This window comes from Schistocerca americana, chromosome 2 (assembly GCF_021461395.2).
Source record: "Schistocerca americana isolate TAMUIC-IGC-003095 chromosome 2, iqSchAmer2.1, whole genome shotgun sequence".
NCBI classification, from domain to species: Eukaryota; Metazoa; Arthropoda; class Insecta; order Orthoptera; family Acrididae; genus Schistocerca; species Schistocerca americana.
In genome coordinates, this window is record NC_060120.1 from 121,041,082 (window position 1) to 121,061,058 (window position 19,977).

Sequence of the window (19,977 nt, forward strand, 5' to 3'; positions counted from 1 at the left end):
ACCGCCACCCATTTCGGGGATTAAGGGAAAACGTCCCTATCCTCTTCAGGGCAAACAAAAACCTACTCTTCTGCAGTCGTGAACTGGCCGAGGCGCTACACAAGCGAACAGTGCTAGCACATGTGGGCGGCCAGGAAACGATACGTTACAGCTGACCTTCAGACTTTCGCCTGCAGCTTGGGGTGTAGCAACGGTTGCAGCCGCGGCGCCGCGACGCACTATTGCACGCTGTTTCCGGCAGAAAGCCATAAACAGAAGGGGGCTGCGTGGGACACGCCTTGCGCCAGCCGCCTGGCCTCTTCCCACAGTTCTCGCAACGTCCGGCAGACGGAGCCGCGTTTCGCAGCCGTTGCGTCAGCTGGTGGAGTGCGACCTTGCCCGCCCCAGTAGCCTCTGGGCGCTGGGCAGTCCCAGCTGGGGCTTCGCGCTGGGGCCGTTGGCCGCGTCACCACGCAGGCACTCGCTCCCATCCCACTGGCCGGCCCCGCGCTCTCTGCTGACGTCACAGGCTCTCGTTTCGACACTGACTCAGGCCGTTTAAAACAGCGGGCACCTGTTCTCAGTGATATAGGAACGTTTCCTTCAAAGTGGGACACATTCGGGTGTCTGCAGTGACAGTCGTTCACATTTGTGTGGAGTAATCACAAGGCCAGAACAATTTGAGAGATTAATTGTAGACCACAGAAGACTAAGCTAGCCGGCCGAAGTGGCCGCGCGGTTCTGGCGCTGCAGTCTGGAACCGCGAGACCGCTACGGTCGCAGGTTCGAATCCTGCCTCGGGCATGGATGTGTGTGATGTCCTTAGGTTAGTGAGGTTTAACTAGTTCTAAGTTCTAGGGGACTAATGACCTCAGCAGTTGAGTCCCATAGTGCTCAGAGCCAAGACTAAGCTACATTCAGGTATTTTTCTCAATCCATACAGCTCGATTTACGTAGACGTCATAAAAGTCATGGGATAGCGATATTCACATATACAGATAGCGGAAGTATATCATACACACTGTACAAAAAGACAGAGCGTTGGTGGAGCTGTGATTTCTACTCATGTGATTAATGTCAACAGGTTTCCGACGCGATTATGGCCCCACCACGGAAATTAACAGACTTTATAACTGCCCGCGTCGTGTAGCGCCGACTCCACTGTAGCTTGATTGGATTTTTAAGTTTGTTTTATATGCCCGACTTCTAATTTCACCACACAAGTGTCCAGGGTTGAGCAGTTATTGCCCGATGACCACACGCAATACAGTTTGTTAAAGCGGAGTTCGCCGTTATTAATTATGTTTTTAGATTTAGTTTTATTACTCGTACAGAGACTCAACGTTCCTTTGTTTAACAGCGCGTCGTCAAAATAAGTATGAAATGCTAATGTCTTTGCAATACATAACGTCGACTATTGAGTTGAAGTTCTTACCTATTTTTCCATTTTTAGAGAAGAGAAACCCTGAGCGCTTCTGCTTCTATAGTCTCAATACCAAATGTTCACTAATTTCAATTTACTTCCTATCTAAGTTCAGTATTTAACTCAGATTATATATCAGTGTCATTTCAGAGATATTACGTCGGTTTCACGCTAACGGAATAACACGTAATTGTCATTTAACAACACTTATTAATAACCCTTCTTCTTATGACGTAAATGTTAATGAATGATCACTATCTAGGAGGAAAGAGGGATTGATCTTAATCATGAGATAATAGCTTTTAATGAGCCCGCAATCGTTAATTAAATAAAAGTCACGTTCAAGGATGATATGCGAACAACTTTCGTTACGTCCGTTTTCACGTATCTGTCAAAACTAATCCTGTCGCCCACAATTCAAATTAACACTGACGTTAACACCTTTTGTCGGAACATCGAATCGTAACTATTATGTGAAAGTTTATTCTAGTCCCCGAATTAATGCCTTTCAGATACGCGCACGACCGAACAGCAGAACGGAACACAAACGACTTCTTTTACCAACCGAACAACGCAATGACGTTACATTACGACAATGTCCGCCCAATGAACATATCTTTGACTTTATCTTTTCTACTCTGCTTAGTTAAATTGTTCCTAATTACAATATATACAGCTATTTAACGAAAACATTTAACAAAAAAATAAAATAAATTTATCCCAACGTAAAAGATCCGTTATAACTTTAAACGCAGAATGGTAGTTGGAGCTAAAAGGCATGGGTCATTCCATTTCGGATCGCTAGGGAATTCAATATTCCGAGATCCACAGTGTCAAGCGTGTGCCGAAAATGCCAAAACTGAGACGTTACCTCTCACCATGGACAACGCCGGCGCCCTTGACTATACGATCGAGAGCAGCGGCGTTTGCGCAGAGTTGTCAGTGCCAACAGACAAACAACACTGAGTGAAATAACCGCAGCAATCAACGTGGGGCGTCTCCGTTAGGACAGTGCGGTGACATTTGGCGTTAATGGGCTACGGCAGCAGACGACCAAGGCAAGTGCCTCTGCGAGCAGCACGACATTGCCTGCACTGCCTCGACTGGCCTCGTGACCATATCGGTTGGACACTAGACGAGTGGAAAAGCGTGGCCTGGTCAGATCAGTCTTGGTTTCAGTTGGTCAGAGCTGATGGTAGGATTCGAGTGTGGCGCAGACCCCACGAAGCCATGGGCCCAAGTTGGCAACAATGCGCTGTGCAAGCTGGTGCTGGCTCCACAATGGTTTGGGCTGTGTTTACATGGACCACTGACTCGAAATGGTTAAGTTTCGCTACTTGGAGACCATCTGCTGCCATTCGTGGACTTTATGTTCCCAAGCTATGGCAGAAAAAATGGTTCAAATGGCTCTGAGCACTATGGGACTTAACTTCTGAGGTCATCAGTTCCCTAGAACTTACAACTACTTAAACCTAACTAACCTAAGGACATCACACACATCCATGCCCGAGGCAGGATTCGACCCTGCGACCGTAGCGGTCGCGCGGTTCGAGACTGTAGCGCCTAGAACCGCTCGGCCACGCCGGCCGGCTATGGTAGAATTTTTATGTATGGCAATGAGCCATGTCACCAGGCCACAATTCTTCGCGACTGGTTTGAAGAATATTCTGGACAGTTCGAGCGAATGATTTGGGCATCCAGATCGCCCTACATGAATCCCATCGAATATTATGAGGTATAATCCACAAGTCAAATCGTGCACAAAATCCTGCAGCGGCAACACTTTCGCAGTTGTGGGCAACTGAAGGGGCAGCATGGCTCAATATTTGTGCAGTGGACTTGCAACAACTTGTCGAATCCACGTCACATCGAGTTGCTGCACTATGCCGGGCAAATGGCGGTCCGGGACGACATTAGGAAGTATCCTATGACTTTTTTTGCTCAGTGCATATTATTTGCCAAGTAACAGCTACTGGGCCACATTGTTCCTGCCAGAAATACACAGATGGGAGACTGGCAGCGTCAGATCCCACTTTGTGGTCATTTCCGCTGCGCAAAGTGTCCTGCCTGCCTTATCTCAGTGAGCCGCCGCAGTAGACTATTCGTGTAACGTTGTTCCAAGAGGGGCCGTGACGTGGGGAAGACGCTCTAGAGATCTATACTGCACTTCAGGTTCATTTAACAGCTTTTACGTGATTTTTGTAGGGGACTTAACAGCTGTTACGAGTTGTATGTGTTGACAACATTGCAACACAAGACGCTTACACATAGCAAATGCGATGCAATATGAACAGATCCGTTGCTGAGTGACGTATTATGGAATCAGTAGTTTTCGAGATATGACGTACTAAGTTTGAAACCATTTCAGAAAACATACCCCTGGCCACACAAAAATTAAGGGCAGTTTTTATGATATTCTTGGAAACACACTGCTTACGGGAATTAAAGAACCACTTTATGAAACCCCGTCATCTCCCCCATTGCGACGGAGAAGTGTGAAATTTGGCTCAAAGGTGCCTCCAACCTTGTTCTGTAATGAGCTGCACCAAGTGACGCTACTCTCAGGCCCGGCAACGCTACTGGCAGCAATGTGTCTACTCATGCGAAGAAAAGGCCAGAGCTCAGAAGTTCATGTGATGTATAACGTGAGTTAATGAGGTCACGTTGGCACCAAATTTCACCACAATTTTACCTAACGCCTCCGCGGACGAGTCACACCATCGGATGGTCGTCTCACCTCTCCTTATCCACATCTCACCCCATCTGTTGACGCCTCTGCGATGGAGGTCAGAACTGCGACGCCCAGCTTTGAAATCGCGCGGTTTTCTTATGAATGGGCCAGGCAAACATTTCAGACTCACCACCGGTCAAGAACCGACATTAAAACGCCTCAGGAGGTGGTATAAAGTGCGTCAATGAAATCACCCCTTTTCTTGCGGGTGTTCATTTGACATTCGAAGTTTGTAGTACTATGTGCATCAGAACGACGTTCTTCACAATCTTTGACACTACTGAAACTCCCATCGTGTAACCCAGCTAACGTGATCTGATCCCTTTGCAGTGTAGCGCGACCACAGTTTTTGCTATGGTATGTCGAGCTGACTTACTGGGGACCTTCCAGAAGTGTCTGACGAAATTTGAACGTAATCTAAAGCAGCAAAGGATGTTTGTGCTACTTCAACCCTCCTGTTTCGCGCCTACCTGTGGCGCGGCCGTCAGAGGGATGGGGGAGAGAAGAGGGGAGGGCTGGCTGCGACATTGACTCACGCGTGAATCAAACGTCAAAAGACCTTCCAGTTCGCCAACGTGATCGGTGCCATCCGCGATTCGAGTTTGAGATGTTTTACGTGAGGTTTGTCGAAGACGGAGTATTTAAAGAGAATTTCTTTGGCCGCGGATAGAGGAGGAGTATTGTGTAAGCTATCTACTGTGTGCAAACAGTACTCCTTGTGACAACGTCGCAACTTTCTACTTTAATGGTCAGTTGCAAGTAATTTCATTCAGATTATACAGGATAATTTCGTGATGATGTTATAAACTTTCATAGATAATGGAGAAGAGTAAGTATATCGATTTGAGGTAAGGGACCCTGGTCCGGAAACGGTGACGTCGAAAGTTATAAAAGAAAATCGTTCAGATACCTCTGACAGTGTAATACGTGTACTGATATGTTGTTTCTATGACTGTTGGGTAGGCAACTTTCAGAGGTGGTCGCATGGATTAAAACAAGGAAAGATGTCTAGTAAACATGGTCTTTAAAGTGCGTACCGTAAGAGGTATGAGCATTTGTTGACGTTCACTATTGCGAAACACATATCTTCCACTGAACAAGTGCTCATAGGTATGCATTTAGAACCCACATTTACTGTAAATTTTTTGTTGTTTCGGTCCATACTAACTCTTTCAGAAATATGGAAACATCAGAGGCTAAAGTAGAAGAGATGTAACAACATCATGGTATCACCATTTGCACTGTTTGAGAATTTCTAGAAAGCAAACGTGCCGAGACTGTCATCAATATTCAGACAAACATTGATTCCAATTATTTTCGATGTCAATCACTTTATGTCATATCAAACGTAGTCGAAAATTCTCCAAGTCTGTAGACTTGTTGAATAGCAGATCAGATTTGAAGTCTTGATGGAGGTATGCAGCCATAATAACAAGCAATATAAATATGACTTTAAAACTGCTGATAGGGTGCTGAAGATGCCTATCAGCATTTTTAGCGTCACATTTATATTGCTTGTTAAATAACAAAGCATTATTGAATCTGTGGAAAATATGGATAAACGTAGTTTACAAATAATTAACTTGGAAAGGTTGGAAAGGATGAATATGAGATCATGAATTGAGGTTCTGTGTATAAATGCGCTTTGTGTGTGGTGTAAAACGGCTTCTATTTCATTTTTCCCTCACTTGTTTTTTCGTCGTGCAGTGCGGTCTTTAAGGTGTGTACACATTAGGCCAACAAAGGCGAAGGAACGACAGCCAACAGCTTCGTTGGCCGAGATTTGATTAAGGCTCGCAGACACTAGACCATCGAAGGCCAACGAATGACAGAGACCGGATTCCATCAAAAATTGGTCGCCAATGTACTGGCGTTCTACTTCTCATCTACATGAAACGAAGGTGTTGTAGCTAAGGGATTCGGGCACGTAGAATCGCAGATGGCGCTGATTACGTGCCGAAGTGGCTGCCTTTTTGTTATTGTTATAAAGTAGCGTTTTAATTACAATTTCAAAGGTCGATGTTACGAGGGGATATAAGGATTTAGCAGTCATCGCATATTATTTTACTGCAGTAAGCTGATCATCAGAACAAAGGAAAAGAAGAAATGACGCTGGTGGACGACCTCTGTTTCAAAAAGTGGGGTGGAGGGGAGGGGGGGGGGGGATTAATGATTACCTTAAAACTGAATTTCGTATTTTTTCTCTAATGAAAGCCGGCCGGAGTGGCCGAGCGGTTCTAGGCACTATAGTCTGAAACCGCACGACGGCTATGGTCGCAGGTTCGAATCCTGCCTCGGGCATGGATGTGTGTGATGTCCTTAGGTTAGTTAGGTTTAAGTAGTTCTAAGTTCTAGGGGACTGGTGACCTCAGCAGTTAAGTACCATAGTGCTCAGAGCCATTTGAACCCTCATGAAAGCTACAGATTTCGAATTGTTGAATTGGAGAGGCCCTAAAATTTCCGATGATGGCACCTCTTTTAGGAGCGCTGCACCTGCAGCAGAAAATTAACAGTCACTCCCAGATTTTTTTTGTTTCTCTTTGTCGTTCAAAGGCGACAAGTTATCAGTCGAGACTCCATTTTCTTTTTCACATCGTTCATATCACTTTCTAATAGCAGAGTTATTTGTCTACAAGTGTGTAATCTTTTGAGTTTGTTTTTATAATCGCAGTTCGTAGGGATCCATAAGTATTCCCGTTCGTAGTAAAACTTCTTTCAGCTTTAAAGCTCTCTCTGTTTTCCATTGTATACTCCAGTATTTTTAAACACGATAAACACACACCCCTCGCGAAAGCAGGCATTGCCTGCAGGGGAAACAGCGACTGTTAAAATTAAGGTTTTTAGGACAGCCACAAATCGTATGCAGTACGTTTTATTGAGCAGTTTGTCTCCTTAGTTTAACAAAAGCATCATCTGAAACTCTGGAATTTACAGTTTAAAGTACAGTAGTTGACTTTTAAAAAGCAAAACCAGTCAATGAAACATACTGACTGCTACTTGTGGCTGTCCTGAAAAAAAATTAATTTCAATAGCCGTTGTTTCCCCTGCAGGCAATGCCTGCTCTCGCTAAGAATGTATATTCATTGTTTTTCAAAATACCGGCGTATACAGTGGAATACAGAGTGAGCTTTAAAGCCGACAGAGCTTTATTGTGAACGGCAATGTTTATGGGACCCTACGAACTGCGATTATAAAAACAAAATGAAAAGACTAGAAACTTGGAGTGAAATAACTCAGCTATTAAAAAGCGATAAGCACAATGTGAAAAAATGGAGTCTTTATTGACATCTTTTCGCCGTGAGAGACAAAGAGAAGTATACAAAATTGAGAGGAACTGAAAATTTCTGTTGAAGGGACTCTCTCCTAAAAGAGGTGTTACATCTGGAAATTTTAGTGCCTACACAATTCAGTAACAATTAGAACACCGTAGCTTTAGGGAAAAATCTATGAAATAGCCCATATTCCAATTCAGCTTTAAGATGACACATTAATTCCGTCCCACCACGCTACATGTTAAAAGAGAGGTCGTCGACCAGCGACGGTTCTTTTATTTCTCATGATCAGCTTCCTGCAGTAAAATAAATGCTGCACATGCGACGACTGCTAAATACTCTTCTTCCCTCATAATATCGGCCGATGAAATTGCAATTAAATCGCTTCTTTGTAACAATAATAAAGCGGCATGCAACGTCGTCAAGAGCCAAATGCGATTCCCCATGTCCGAATCCCTTGGCTCCAAGCCCCGTTTGATGTGGGTGAGAAGGCAAATGCCAGTGCATTGGCGATCAACCTTCGGCCGAATCCAGTCTTTGTCTTTTGTTGGCTTTCGTTTGCCTAGTGGGTACGTGCCTTTACAAGGTCTTATGGCGACGCAAGGAAAACCGATGTTTGAAACGTGACAGCTTGTAATCTTCCACCGTGCACAACGTCACAGTCAAAAAGATATTCCTGGTTTGTTGAATATATCAAAAGTGCGGTTGGGGATCATGTAAGTCGATTTGAGGAGGAGGATCGCATCGAATCTGTCCCTAAAGAACCACAGCACGGAAGATAAATGAAATACAAAGATGATTGATCACAACAATGTTTAAGGTTAGTGCTGTTACGTGCACCCGAGATTGTAATACAGCTTCTGCAGTAATGTGGTAAACAAGTAATTTAGTCAATTACCCGGAAAATCATCGAAAGACAAGGGTACAGAGCAAGAATCACTGGAGAAAACATGTGTGGCAACTTGAATCAGTGCAAAAAATTCCACTTCGCAATGGACTGAGACAACGAAGTGTCAGAGTGGTGCAGTGATGCTGTATTTACTAATTCAACATCTCATAGACAGAAGAATTATGGGGTGGTGAAACCCAAAAGAATAGCTGCAAGTTAAACTTGTGCATCCTATTGTAAAACATGGCTGGGATAGTGTTTGGTGAACTGTATTTCGTCATCTGAGATAACTTTCACTGACAGCATGTTAAACTAGGCGATTCACAAGACGAATTCCGTTAAAGAAGCTCGGAAAAATACAAAAGCCGATGGTAGCATGCGAGAGTTTTCTGTTGCAATTTGGCAACTTCCGTGTATCAAGTTTTACTGACAATTTTTGCTACAATGTCCCTTCCCACTGATCCATTATCCGTGTAGTCGCTCCTTCTTCTGCTGTGATAGTCTATCTTAACTAAAATCTTTGAGGCGAGTATAGGTTCGGCGAATGAGAACTGAAGGCGGCGATATCGCCCGCATGGTTTGCAAGTTCGAAGGGAACAAAGCCTCCTCATTCTGTTCTATTTAATTCTATCCTGGGACTGGAGGTGTGCATTTGCTTGTGGCTGATACGCTGTAATAATAAGCGTGGATGCTCTGAACTATACTGAGAAGAAAGGAGTGTGATGTATGCACGCATTCTTAGATTTGTGTACGTGAAGTATTGCTGTGAATTTATTCATTATTTCTCCCTGCATCTGCAATGGAAGACAAGGCAACATTTTTCTATAACTGCGAGCTTGGCGAGCCTTATTGGTTCAAATGGCTCTAACCACTATGGGACTTAACATCTGATGTCATGAGTCCCCTAGACCTAGAACTACTTAAACCTAAGTAGCCTAAGGACATCACACACATCCATGCCCGAGGCAGGATTAGAACCTGCGACCGTAGCAGCAGCGTGGTTCCAGAAAATACCTAGAACCGCTCGACCACAGCAGCCGGCGAACCATATTGGAAAAGAGGTTTTTTCGTACTGAACCAGCTTGAGTAGCGACGTGGTACTAGTGGTTACAATTAATGTGGGGCAGTTTCCGTTGTCTTTACATGGTGTATTTGATTTGTAACCAAGATGAGCAAACAAGTTTTGCATTCGCCAGAGGTTTCTTGCATTTTCTTACTTTCAAGAATATTGTATAACTGAGGCCTTTCTCTTATTGTGACTTGGGTGCCTCGTGGCTTTTGTGATATTAAGTATGATATTGCCTGCAAAAGCATTGTTTAAATTAGCATTATTCTTCTGTATTTATTTACACATTGTTCCCTCATCAAATAAAGTATAAAGGAATATTTTCTTACATAGTTTATCTCTGAATTACGTTAGGCAAGGTGCAGTAAAAGTAACTGATTATGACCTTGTGCCATTAACACGACCACTCTTATGTCTTTGAGGTGTCACACAGGAAATCTTTAGGGGACCACGTGCTAGTTCCTGCCGTAGAAAGTTTATTTACTATAAGGGAAGAGATTATTTCAATTTCCAAAGAGTGTAGAATGTTCAAGTGCAAAGGTACGAAACGTCGTGACAATCAAACCGGTTGAAATTTGCTTATGCCAATTTGGGATAACGTAGTGGGAGATATCTGGAGAATTGAAGGATGCGTCGTCACCCACTCCTACAAAATTCAAAGCTCTGGTCTCAGCAGGCAAAGCGATGCGCACCGTCTTTCTAGACGGCAGAGGTCGAATACTCATCGAATTCCTCGAGCACGGAATAACCATTAACAGTGACGTGTGTCGTGAGACACTCCATAGCTTGCGCAAAGCCGTCAGGAGCAAAAGACCTGGGCTGCTCACGGAAGGAGTGATTCTGGATTCTGCTCCACGATAACACGCGGCTTGTGTGTGTTTCGTGGACTGTGCGGCTGGTCCCGGCGGAGGTTCGAGTCCTCCCTCGGGCATGGGTGTGTGTGTTTGTCCTTAGGATAATTTAGGTTATGTAGTGTGTAAGCTTAGGGAGTGATGACCTTAGCAGTTAAGTCCCATACGATTTCACACACATTTGAACATTTTTGCTGGGAGCACTCAAGGACAAGTTTATCAGCGCTTGTTGTTCCGTATCTATTCTTTTGAACAACCCTCAAGTATTTGTTGCGTCTAGTATGTGTGTCCGTATCAGGTTATTCCTGAAGGGCATTCAGATCGTGTCATATTATTATTATCATTTTACACGCAGACACGATACGCGTGTTAATAAAAACAGAACTGACCAAATAATGTGCGTACGGAACTGACGATGAATGGTTTTAGTCATGTCGGAGTTTGAATCTTGGTGGTCCTTTGCAAAAAGGTAAAACACAGTTGTTATTTTCACAAGTTTCTGGGATATGCTAGTGCACAGTTTTCTTTTGCAACGAAATGGACGTGTGAAGTCTGGCAACCATCTGCAACTACATTCCTTAGGTGCTTCATATGCTATAAAACCACTAGGGCATTGTTTCCAGCTACTTCCAGTCTTGAGCCTTGGCAAGTGGCACTCCTAAAAGCCATTAATGCCGAAAAGTGTTTCAGTATGCAGAAGAGGTCGGAATGTACCTTGAAGCCACAGCTGACAGTTCTTTAACTTCAAGAAGGCATTTCATTCAGTTCTGCACTGTCGTTTAGTGAAAAAAACGCGAGTTTACCGAGTACTGGACCAAATTTGTGAGTCGATTCAGAACTTCCTTACAGATAGAATGCAACATGTACCACTTAACGGAACAAAATCGACGGCTGTAAAGTAAATGCAGGAGTAACCCAAGGAACTATGATAAGGCTGTTATCGTTTACAATGTATTAGATTTGTGCATAAGTTCGGAGCATTTTTCCATAAGCTTAATAAACACAACAGGTACAAAAAAATGGTTCAAATGGCTCTGAGCACTATGGGACTCAACTGCTGAGGTCATTAGTCCCCTAGAACTTAGAACTACTTAAACCTAACTAACCTAAGGACATCACAAACATCCATGCCCGAGGCAGGATTCGAACCTGCGACCGTAGCGGTCTTGCGGTTCCAGACTGCAGCGCCTTTAACCGCACGGCCACTTCGGCCGGCACAACAGGTACACATAACACAGACTTTTGTCATCAATAATTCACTGAAGAGCCAAGGAAACTGGTACATCTGCCTAATATCGTGTAGTGCTCCCGCGAGAACGCAGAAGTGCCGCAACACGGAGTGGCATGGACTCGACTAATGTCTGAAGTAGTGATGGAGGGAACTGACACCTTTAATCCTGCAGGGCTGTCCATAAATCCGTAAGAGTATGAGGGCGTGGAGATCTCTTTCTGAGCAGCACGTTGCAAGGCATCTCAGATATGCCGAGTAATGTTCATGTATGGGGAGTTTGGTGCCAACGGAAGTGTTTAAGCTCACAAGAGTGTTCCTGGAGCCACTCTGTAGCAATTCTGGACGTTTGGGGTGTCGCATTGCCCTACTGGAATTACCCAAGTCCGTCGAAAAGCACAATGGACATGAATGGATGCAGGTGATCAGACAGGATGCATACGTACGTGTCACCTGTCAGAGTCGAATCTTGATGTAACAGGGGTCGCATATCACTCCAACTGCCCACGCCCCACGCCATTACAGAAAACTTGAAAAGTCCCTTGCTGACACGTGGGGTCCATGGATCTATGAGGTTTCTCCATAGCCGTACACGTCCATCCGCTCGATACAATTCGAAACGAGACTCGTTCGGCCGGGCAACATGTTTCCAGTCTTCAACGGCCTAATGTCGGTTTTGAGGGGCCCAGGCGAGGCGTAAACTTTGTGTCGATGATGTTTCGTTGAATGGTTCACACACTGACACTTGTTGAGGGCCCAGCATTGAAATCTGCAGCAATTTGCGGAAGGGCTGCACTCCTGTCATGTTGAACGCTTGTCCTCTGCCGTCGTTGGTCCCGATCTTGCAGGATCTTTATCCGGCCGCAGAGATGCCGGAGATTCGATGTTTTACAGGATTTCTGATACGGTACACTCGTGAAATGGTCGTACGGGAAAATCCGCACTTCATCGCTACCTCGGAGATGCTGTGTCGCATCACTCGTGCGCCGACTATAACACCGCGTTCAAACTCACTTATATCTTGATAACCTGCCGTTGTCTCAGCAGTAACCGATCTAACAACTGTGTCAGGCACTTGTCTTATATAGGCGCTGCCGATCGCATCGCCGTATTCTGCCTGTTTACATACCTCTGTATTTGAATACGCATGCCTATACAGGGTTTCTTTGGCTCTTCAGTGTTTATTCTCCTTAACTGTATACAATAGTCTGCCAGTGTTGGGGTATTTTTTCGATTCTATGACTGTAGAAATCATGTGTGGTGAGCAGCTCGTCGAGTCATATTCGGAGCGCATTTTCATCCGGAAAGGAATTTGCTTGAAGCTTGCTCGATAGACACCGGTCACAAGATCGGATGAACAAGGTGGGTGCAGAATGATTTCCCAACCTAATTCATGTAAAGTGGTTTTCGTCAGTCTCGCAGAATGCGGGCGGGCTTTATCGTTTAGTAGCATCACTTCATGCAGTCTTTCTGGTCGTTGTTCGTGGTTTGCGTCTGCATGACGTCTCAGTTGTTGACGTTAAATGTCAACAGTGATGGTTACACCTCGGAGATGCGATTCGTAGTACACCACACAGACGCTGTTCCACCAGATGCATAACATTATCTTTTGTGGATGCGAGCAGGTCATTGTACGGCGAGCTGCTGCACTGTTTGGGCTCAACCATTCCCTATGTTCCCCTTACGTTGGCATGAAGATACTGTTTCTCGTCAACAGTAACGATGCAGGATGGGAATGGTCGTTGTTGTTCACGAACCAGTTGATGACGAGTAAGCAAGGATGTACGTATTGCCGGCCGGTGTGGCCGTGCGGTTAAAGGCGCTTCAGTCTGGAACCGCGTGACCGCTACGGTCGCAGGTTCGAATCCTGCCTCGGGCATGGATGTGTGTGATGTCCTTAGGTTAGTTAGGTTTAATTACTTCTAAGTTCTAGGAGACTGATGACCTCAGAAGTTAAGTCGCATAGTGCTCAGAGCCATTTGAACCATTTGATGTACGTATTGCCACCCACTGATTATTGTGATTTTCGTTTATAGTGTGCGATACGCGTACGTCCAATTTTTGAATCTTCCCCATTGCATGCAAATGTTGCACGATGATGGAATGATCACACTTCGTCACATTTCCCAGTTCTCGAGTTGATGACGTGGGTCACTGTGGATTAATGCGTTTAAACGATTTTAACCAAACCAAGAAGGTCTTCTTGAACGTGTAGAGTCGCTAATTTCAAAACGATCCTCCTTAAAACGAGAAAACCATTTTCTTGCCGTGGTCTGTCCAGTGGCAGCATCCCTACACACGGTGCAAGTGTTTCTGGCTGCCTCCGCTGTTGTCGCCCTCTATTGAACTCAATACAATAGAAGAATATGTCTCAAATGTTCCTATTTCTCAGCTTGACAGTCCATTTTCTAGCGTCCACAGCTCCACTCACTATCTCCAAATGACAATATGTGGACTTAAATAGCGGCAGTGAAAATACAAATAAAAACGACAGTCGATAAAGAAACTGAAATGGCAACATGCAAAACAGAAACGCTACTTACTTATGCACCGTATAAACGATAAAATGGATAATGTCGGAAGTTCGATGAGGCTAAGTGAAGATAATGTGGTTGTCTGTAAGAAGTTAGCAATGTCAGGAGACTATAGCGAACTGTAGGACGATCTGCAGATGATTACTGATTCGTACAGGCATTGACAGTTGACATCGAACGCAAATAAATGCAGTATATTGCGCATAAACGGGAGAAGAAATCCAATAGTGTACGATTATACTGTTGATGGCAAATCACTGAAAAAAGTAACCACCTTAAAATGCCTGGGGGTAACCAACCATCGGGAGCGACCTTAACTAATAGTAGTAAAACTGATGCCAGCTTGATTCAAAGTGCCGGCCCTGGTGGCCGAGCGGTTCTAGGAGCTACAGCCTGGAAACGCGCGACCGCTACGGTCGCAGGTTCGAATCGTGCCTCGGGCATGGATGTGTGTGATGTCCTTAGGTTAGTTAGGTTTAAGTAGTTCTAAGTTCTAGGGGACTGATGACCTCCGAAGTTAAGTCCATAGAGCTCAGAGCCATTTGAGCCATTTGAGTTTGATTCAAAGGAAGAGTTTTAAGGAAATGTTATTCATCCGCGAAAGAGGTGGTTTAAGCAACACTTGGCCAACTGGTTGTCGAAGTCTGGGAGCCTCCCATGTTGGATCAATAGAAGCGGTAGTCAAGATCGAAGTTCTGTCACGGGCTCATTTAGTCGGCGCGAGGGCATTACAGAAATGCGATACGAACTCCCATGGCAGACGCTACAACAGTGACGTTGAGAAGAGTATGTTCTGGGAAGAGTCGGCCAACATAATACGTCCTCCCACATACATCTCGCGAAATGACCACAGCGAGAAAATCTGAGGAATTAGAGCTACTGTAGAAGTTTATCGACAGTCACTATCACCACGCTCCATTCGGGAATGGGCCAAGGAAGGGGCAACAAGTAGTGAAGTACTCTCCGCCGCCCGCTATAGGGTGGTTTGAGGAGTAGTTAAGATGTAGATGGCGTGGACTCAAGCTTCATTCATTTCACGCACTACTGAAGATGAGTATACACCGTTCCTTCTATGTGTCTAATCCGTTTTTAAAAAAAGCCAACAAACTTTTGTAGATATTCTGTCCTTTATGTAAATAATGATCGGGCGACTCGAGGATCCTTACCTACTCGGCCGGAGCGAACGGGTTGAAAAAACTGAGAGACTTTTGTTAGAGATGTAACCAGACTGTTTAATCACTATGACAGACGCTCTGAAAACTTAGAAGAATATCTTTGGAAGAAAAACAATATTCGACTATCTAAAAGCTATTAAATGAATTTAGTCAGTATTTCAGACTTTAAAATAACCATTTGTCTGAAACGTAAATTTCACCTAAGGACAATAACGATCACAGAAGTGAGACAAGGGAGCCTACGAAAGCACGCTCCTATTGCTCCACACTTTACGAAATGATTTCCAATTAATTTTTTTCTGAACTTGTGCCCGACAGGCAAGCTAGCCCATAATTACAGACTTCCAAAATCAGATTTTGCAATCGTAGAAAACGGAAGTTGCTCCCCAATATAGAAGAAGTAAAAATAAGTTTCAGTGTCCCGTCGATGGCGAGGTCATTAGAACTTAAGCTCAGTTTGGTGAAGAATGGGGTAGGAAATCAGACATGTCGTTTTAAAAGATATGATTTGCCTGAAGTAGTTCGGGAAGGCACAGAATCTTGTCTCTGCGGCCAGAGGGAGTCTGAACTGCCATCCTCCTGCAAGTGTGTTCAGTGTCTTAACCACTGTGCCACCCTGCTCTGTCATGTCTAGTGCACCATGCCACCCTGATCTATCACCGGCCTTTAGCCATAGCATAGCAGAGTAAGCAGCTGGCCGGATGCGCTAAAAGCCGCTAAGAGGGTCACACATTTTAGCCACTCCCAGAGTACTCAGCAAGCACTTTGCAATACCACTGCAGTCCTTCGCGAAATATGTCTGCTTAGCAGAACCGTGCTGTCCGATGTGGATGAGAAATGCAAGTCCATGAATCACAAATGTGTGGATGAAATCTTTCTCTCAATTTTCCGTCCATATTTACGCACGCAGTCTAACTTTGCGATATCTGCAGGAAGTACAGAAAATTTTGAGGGGAAAAATTTGTTTATGCGTGGATTAGTAAGTCATTAGCGTCAAAGTTTCTTGTTTGCATTTACGAGCTTTGGAAACAGTTTGCGGTTGGAACAGCCAGCTGTGCAGAGATGACGAAACAAGCAGCCCCGTGGTAGACTTGTGATCTGCGACTACAGCCGCCAGTGTCGGGAAGCGAACCAAAAAAACGTGAATTGATACGGATGAACATACAGCAGAAACGCAAACTTTCGTTCTGTGGGTCCCATCTACTAAACCTTCATCCCTGGAAGTACCCAGCTGGCTCACCCGGTCGGAGGCACTGGAGACACATGCTACCTAAAACGACGGGCCTCTGTTGATCATGTCGAGGTTTCCATTGGCTCAGCTAGATCAAGCCTGCTACAAGCACATGATTGCTACCTACCACTCCTATGAACTCATGACCCAGAAGTCTTCTAGGCTTGGGAGCGCTGAGCAAAGATATTCAAGCATAGAATCACCACTCTGCCCTATTAAATGCTGCACACTCGACATGTGTTAATGTTACTTATATTAAAAATATCAAGTACACGAAAGAAGAAGAGCACACACCGGATAGTTCCGTGGATGTGTTCGGAAATCTGTCGTGGAGGATTGGCTGCCTGTCACCCCACACAGGAAGGTGGCAGGGATCAAATCAACAAACCCACTCTTCCCTCTCCCATCTATTTATTTACAGACAGTTCCTTCGGCGTCAGTCATTGACATGCCGAAACTGTAACGGTCGATTTCCAGTCAGTTTTTTCTGTCCTTTATTGTTATTTCATGCCTCAGCTGAGGCGGACCGGCAGCGGCCTACAGACGGCGCTCTTCGGCCAAGAGTCACAACATATAGACATGGAAGACAGAGAAAACATAAAAATCATGGTAAATACATGGTGAACATTGCACAATAAATTTGAAGTCGTTCCACAGAAGGCACTGTACATGAAGGGCGTCACCAGTTGAACAGACGAAGACATCCAGTTGGAGACACGAATGTAGCAGAACACTGATGAAAACATGGTGCACAACAGAGAAACACTGATGTGCGGAAAACACTGGTGACGATCATTGGCGAAGCACTCACACTGACAAAGGGAGAGGTAGGAGGGCAGGAAGGACGGGGGTGGAGCCAGTGAGAGAAAGAAGTTAGAGGGGATAGGTTGGAAGCCTGGGGAGGGGGTGGAAGCAGGAGACATGGGAGAGAGGGGAGGAGAAAAAGGAAGTTGAGGAAGGAGAGAGGGAGCCCTGGGGGAAAAGGGGGGAATGGGAAGGGAGAGTCAGAGCTGGTAGGAGGGGTAGACAGACAGGACAAGGACATCATCAGGGAGGGGGAGTTGGCGGAAGCCATCTTGGGAAAGGGTATGGAGGGTGTGAAGATGGAGAGCAGGTGGGATGCAAGAATACAGGTGCGGCAGTGGGGTGGGATGGGTGAGGATGGGAGAGACAAGCAGGTGTGGGGGGTCGAGCTTGCGGGAGCTGTAAAGGATCTGTACCCATTCAAGGAAAAGGAGGTGCGGGAAGGGAATCAAGTCATATAGGATCTGCATGGGGGATGGGAGACGGATGAGATAGGAGAAGCGAAGTGCGTGGCGTTCGAAGGAGGGGCGGAAATCCAGGCAGGATGGGCATAGCAGAGAATGCGGCGGATGAGGGATTTATAAGTGTGGAGGATGGTGGAGGGGTCCGGACCTCATGTGCGGCCAGAAAGGAGATTAAGGAGGCAGAGTCGGGAGCGTGCCTCGGCTTGGATCGTCCAGAGATGAGGAGCCCAGGAGAGGTGATGGTCAAGGGTGACGCCAAAGGACTTGAGGGTGGAGGTGAGGTTGATAGGACGGCCATAGATGGTGACATAAAAATCAAGGAGGCGGAAGGAAGGGGTAGTTTTGCCTACAATGATCGCCTGGGTCTTGGAAGGATTGACCTTGAGCAGCCACTGCTTACACCAAGTGATGAACCGATCAAGATGGGATTGGAGAAGGAGCTGGAAGCGTTGCAGGGTGGGGGCGAGGGCAAGGAAGGCGGTGTCATCGGCGTACTGGAGAAGGTGTAAGGGGGGTGAAGGCGCCGGCATGTCCGCCTTGTAAAGAAGTTAGAGAAGAGGGGAGAGGACGGAACCTTGGGGTCCAGTCAGTGATTTACGACGTTGCATTTTCACATCTCCAGCAGTTAGCACTGACACTACTATACCTCTCGTAGAAGGTGAATTTTTTTTGTGCGGCCCACTTGCTTTGTGCGTCTGACGTAATGCTCCATTAGTAATGACTATACCTCCAGTGGAACACAGAACCATAAGATTAGCATGCCCGCTATCTTGAACAGTGCAACAAGAACTGTAGACAAGAGGATGTAACACGGAACTACGAGGAACCTGCGCCATCTAGCTGCAGCCGCTGCACTTCACTACCTACCCGCCATAAACTAAGCTATCTGTTACTTACCTTAACGAAAAACTATTGTAACATACTTCGTTTCATTACCTTGCATTCGTTCCTGTTTCATTTTCATTTTTATTACTTGCTGCTCGAATCACAACATAAACTGGAGCACGAGAAACAGGACAGCATGCAAGTACTCGCATTTTATTCGTTCTTCCTTTATGAGAATAATCTTAGAGGTATCTCAGTGTCCTCACCCCCCCCCCCCCTTTCCTTCCTGTTTTTTCCCCACCTACCCTCTCTCTGCCTCCCTTCTCTCCCCCGAGTCCTTTTGTATTCCCCTCCTCTGCCTTTCCCCACTCCCTCTCGCGTCTGTTCTGCCCCTGCTTATGAGTCCTCTCCCTCCGTCGGTCCCCCCCCCCCCACTTCGTTTTTCCCTTCCTCCCCCCTTTTTTCCCCTCATCTGTCCAGGTCCCCCCCCCCCCCATCTGCCCTTGGCTGTAGTGTGTCATCTTGGTGCCAACTTTTTAGTGCAGTGTTTCAAGTGAGTGTTAAGTGTTGTGCGTCTTCTTCGAAGTGTTGCGAACGGAAATCATACTGTCGCTGGGCTTGATTTTTATATCTCTTGCGAACAGAAACCAGACTGTCGCCGTGTTTTCTTTAATTGTCTGTCTACTATTTTACCTGTCTGCTTTCTGAGTATTTTATTAACATTGCCAACCCTTGTTTTATGTTTTAACTTCCACAATTTTCCTCCATTTTACAATTTAAGTCACCGTTTTTATCGCCTGCTTTTATTCTTTATTATCTTCTTCTTATGTTTTAAAAATTTGTAGGCTGAAGAGAGGCGTACTAAGCTGCTGCCAGCCGCCGCCCCCTTCGGGTTGGGGGGGAATCGAAACTATAAAAAAAAAAGAAACATCGCAATGTATTCACTTGTAATCGAATTTCTAGAATCATTTTTTTATTTTTTGAACGTTATGTTACATTCTGACTAGCTTTAAACTGTCAGAAGATGAATGCATTTTTCGTGTGGTAAGCTTTTTTTTTGAAAGCCAGTAATGTACTTTCTTTTACCTTCATTGTAAATTCTGAAGATTGCTAGTGCGTAGCTGAAATCGGTAATTTTATTCAAAGAACTTTGCGATCAAGACAGTCACATAAGAAGTATGCAACATGGAGGCTTAACAGTACAAAGGTTGGATTCATGCAGCTTTGAAACGCCATTTTTGCTTTTATAATAACAATTACAGTAATAGTGATGGCAGGGAATGAGAACAAAATAACGGTATCTTATTGCGCTCGCCTCAGCTAAATGTGACGCTCTGACCGCACCTCTCGTTCGACATTAAAAATAAAATAAAAGGATAAGAAATTGTAATTATTTCGCAAATCATAAATTCCTTCATCATGTTTTAAACTGAAATATTTACCTTAAGCCACTCAAGCGACAAAGACATTGTGATAGAAAATTCTGTCACATTACACATTGGTAA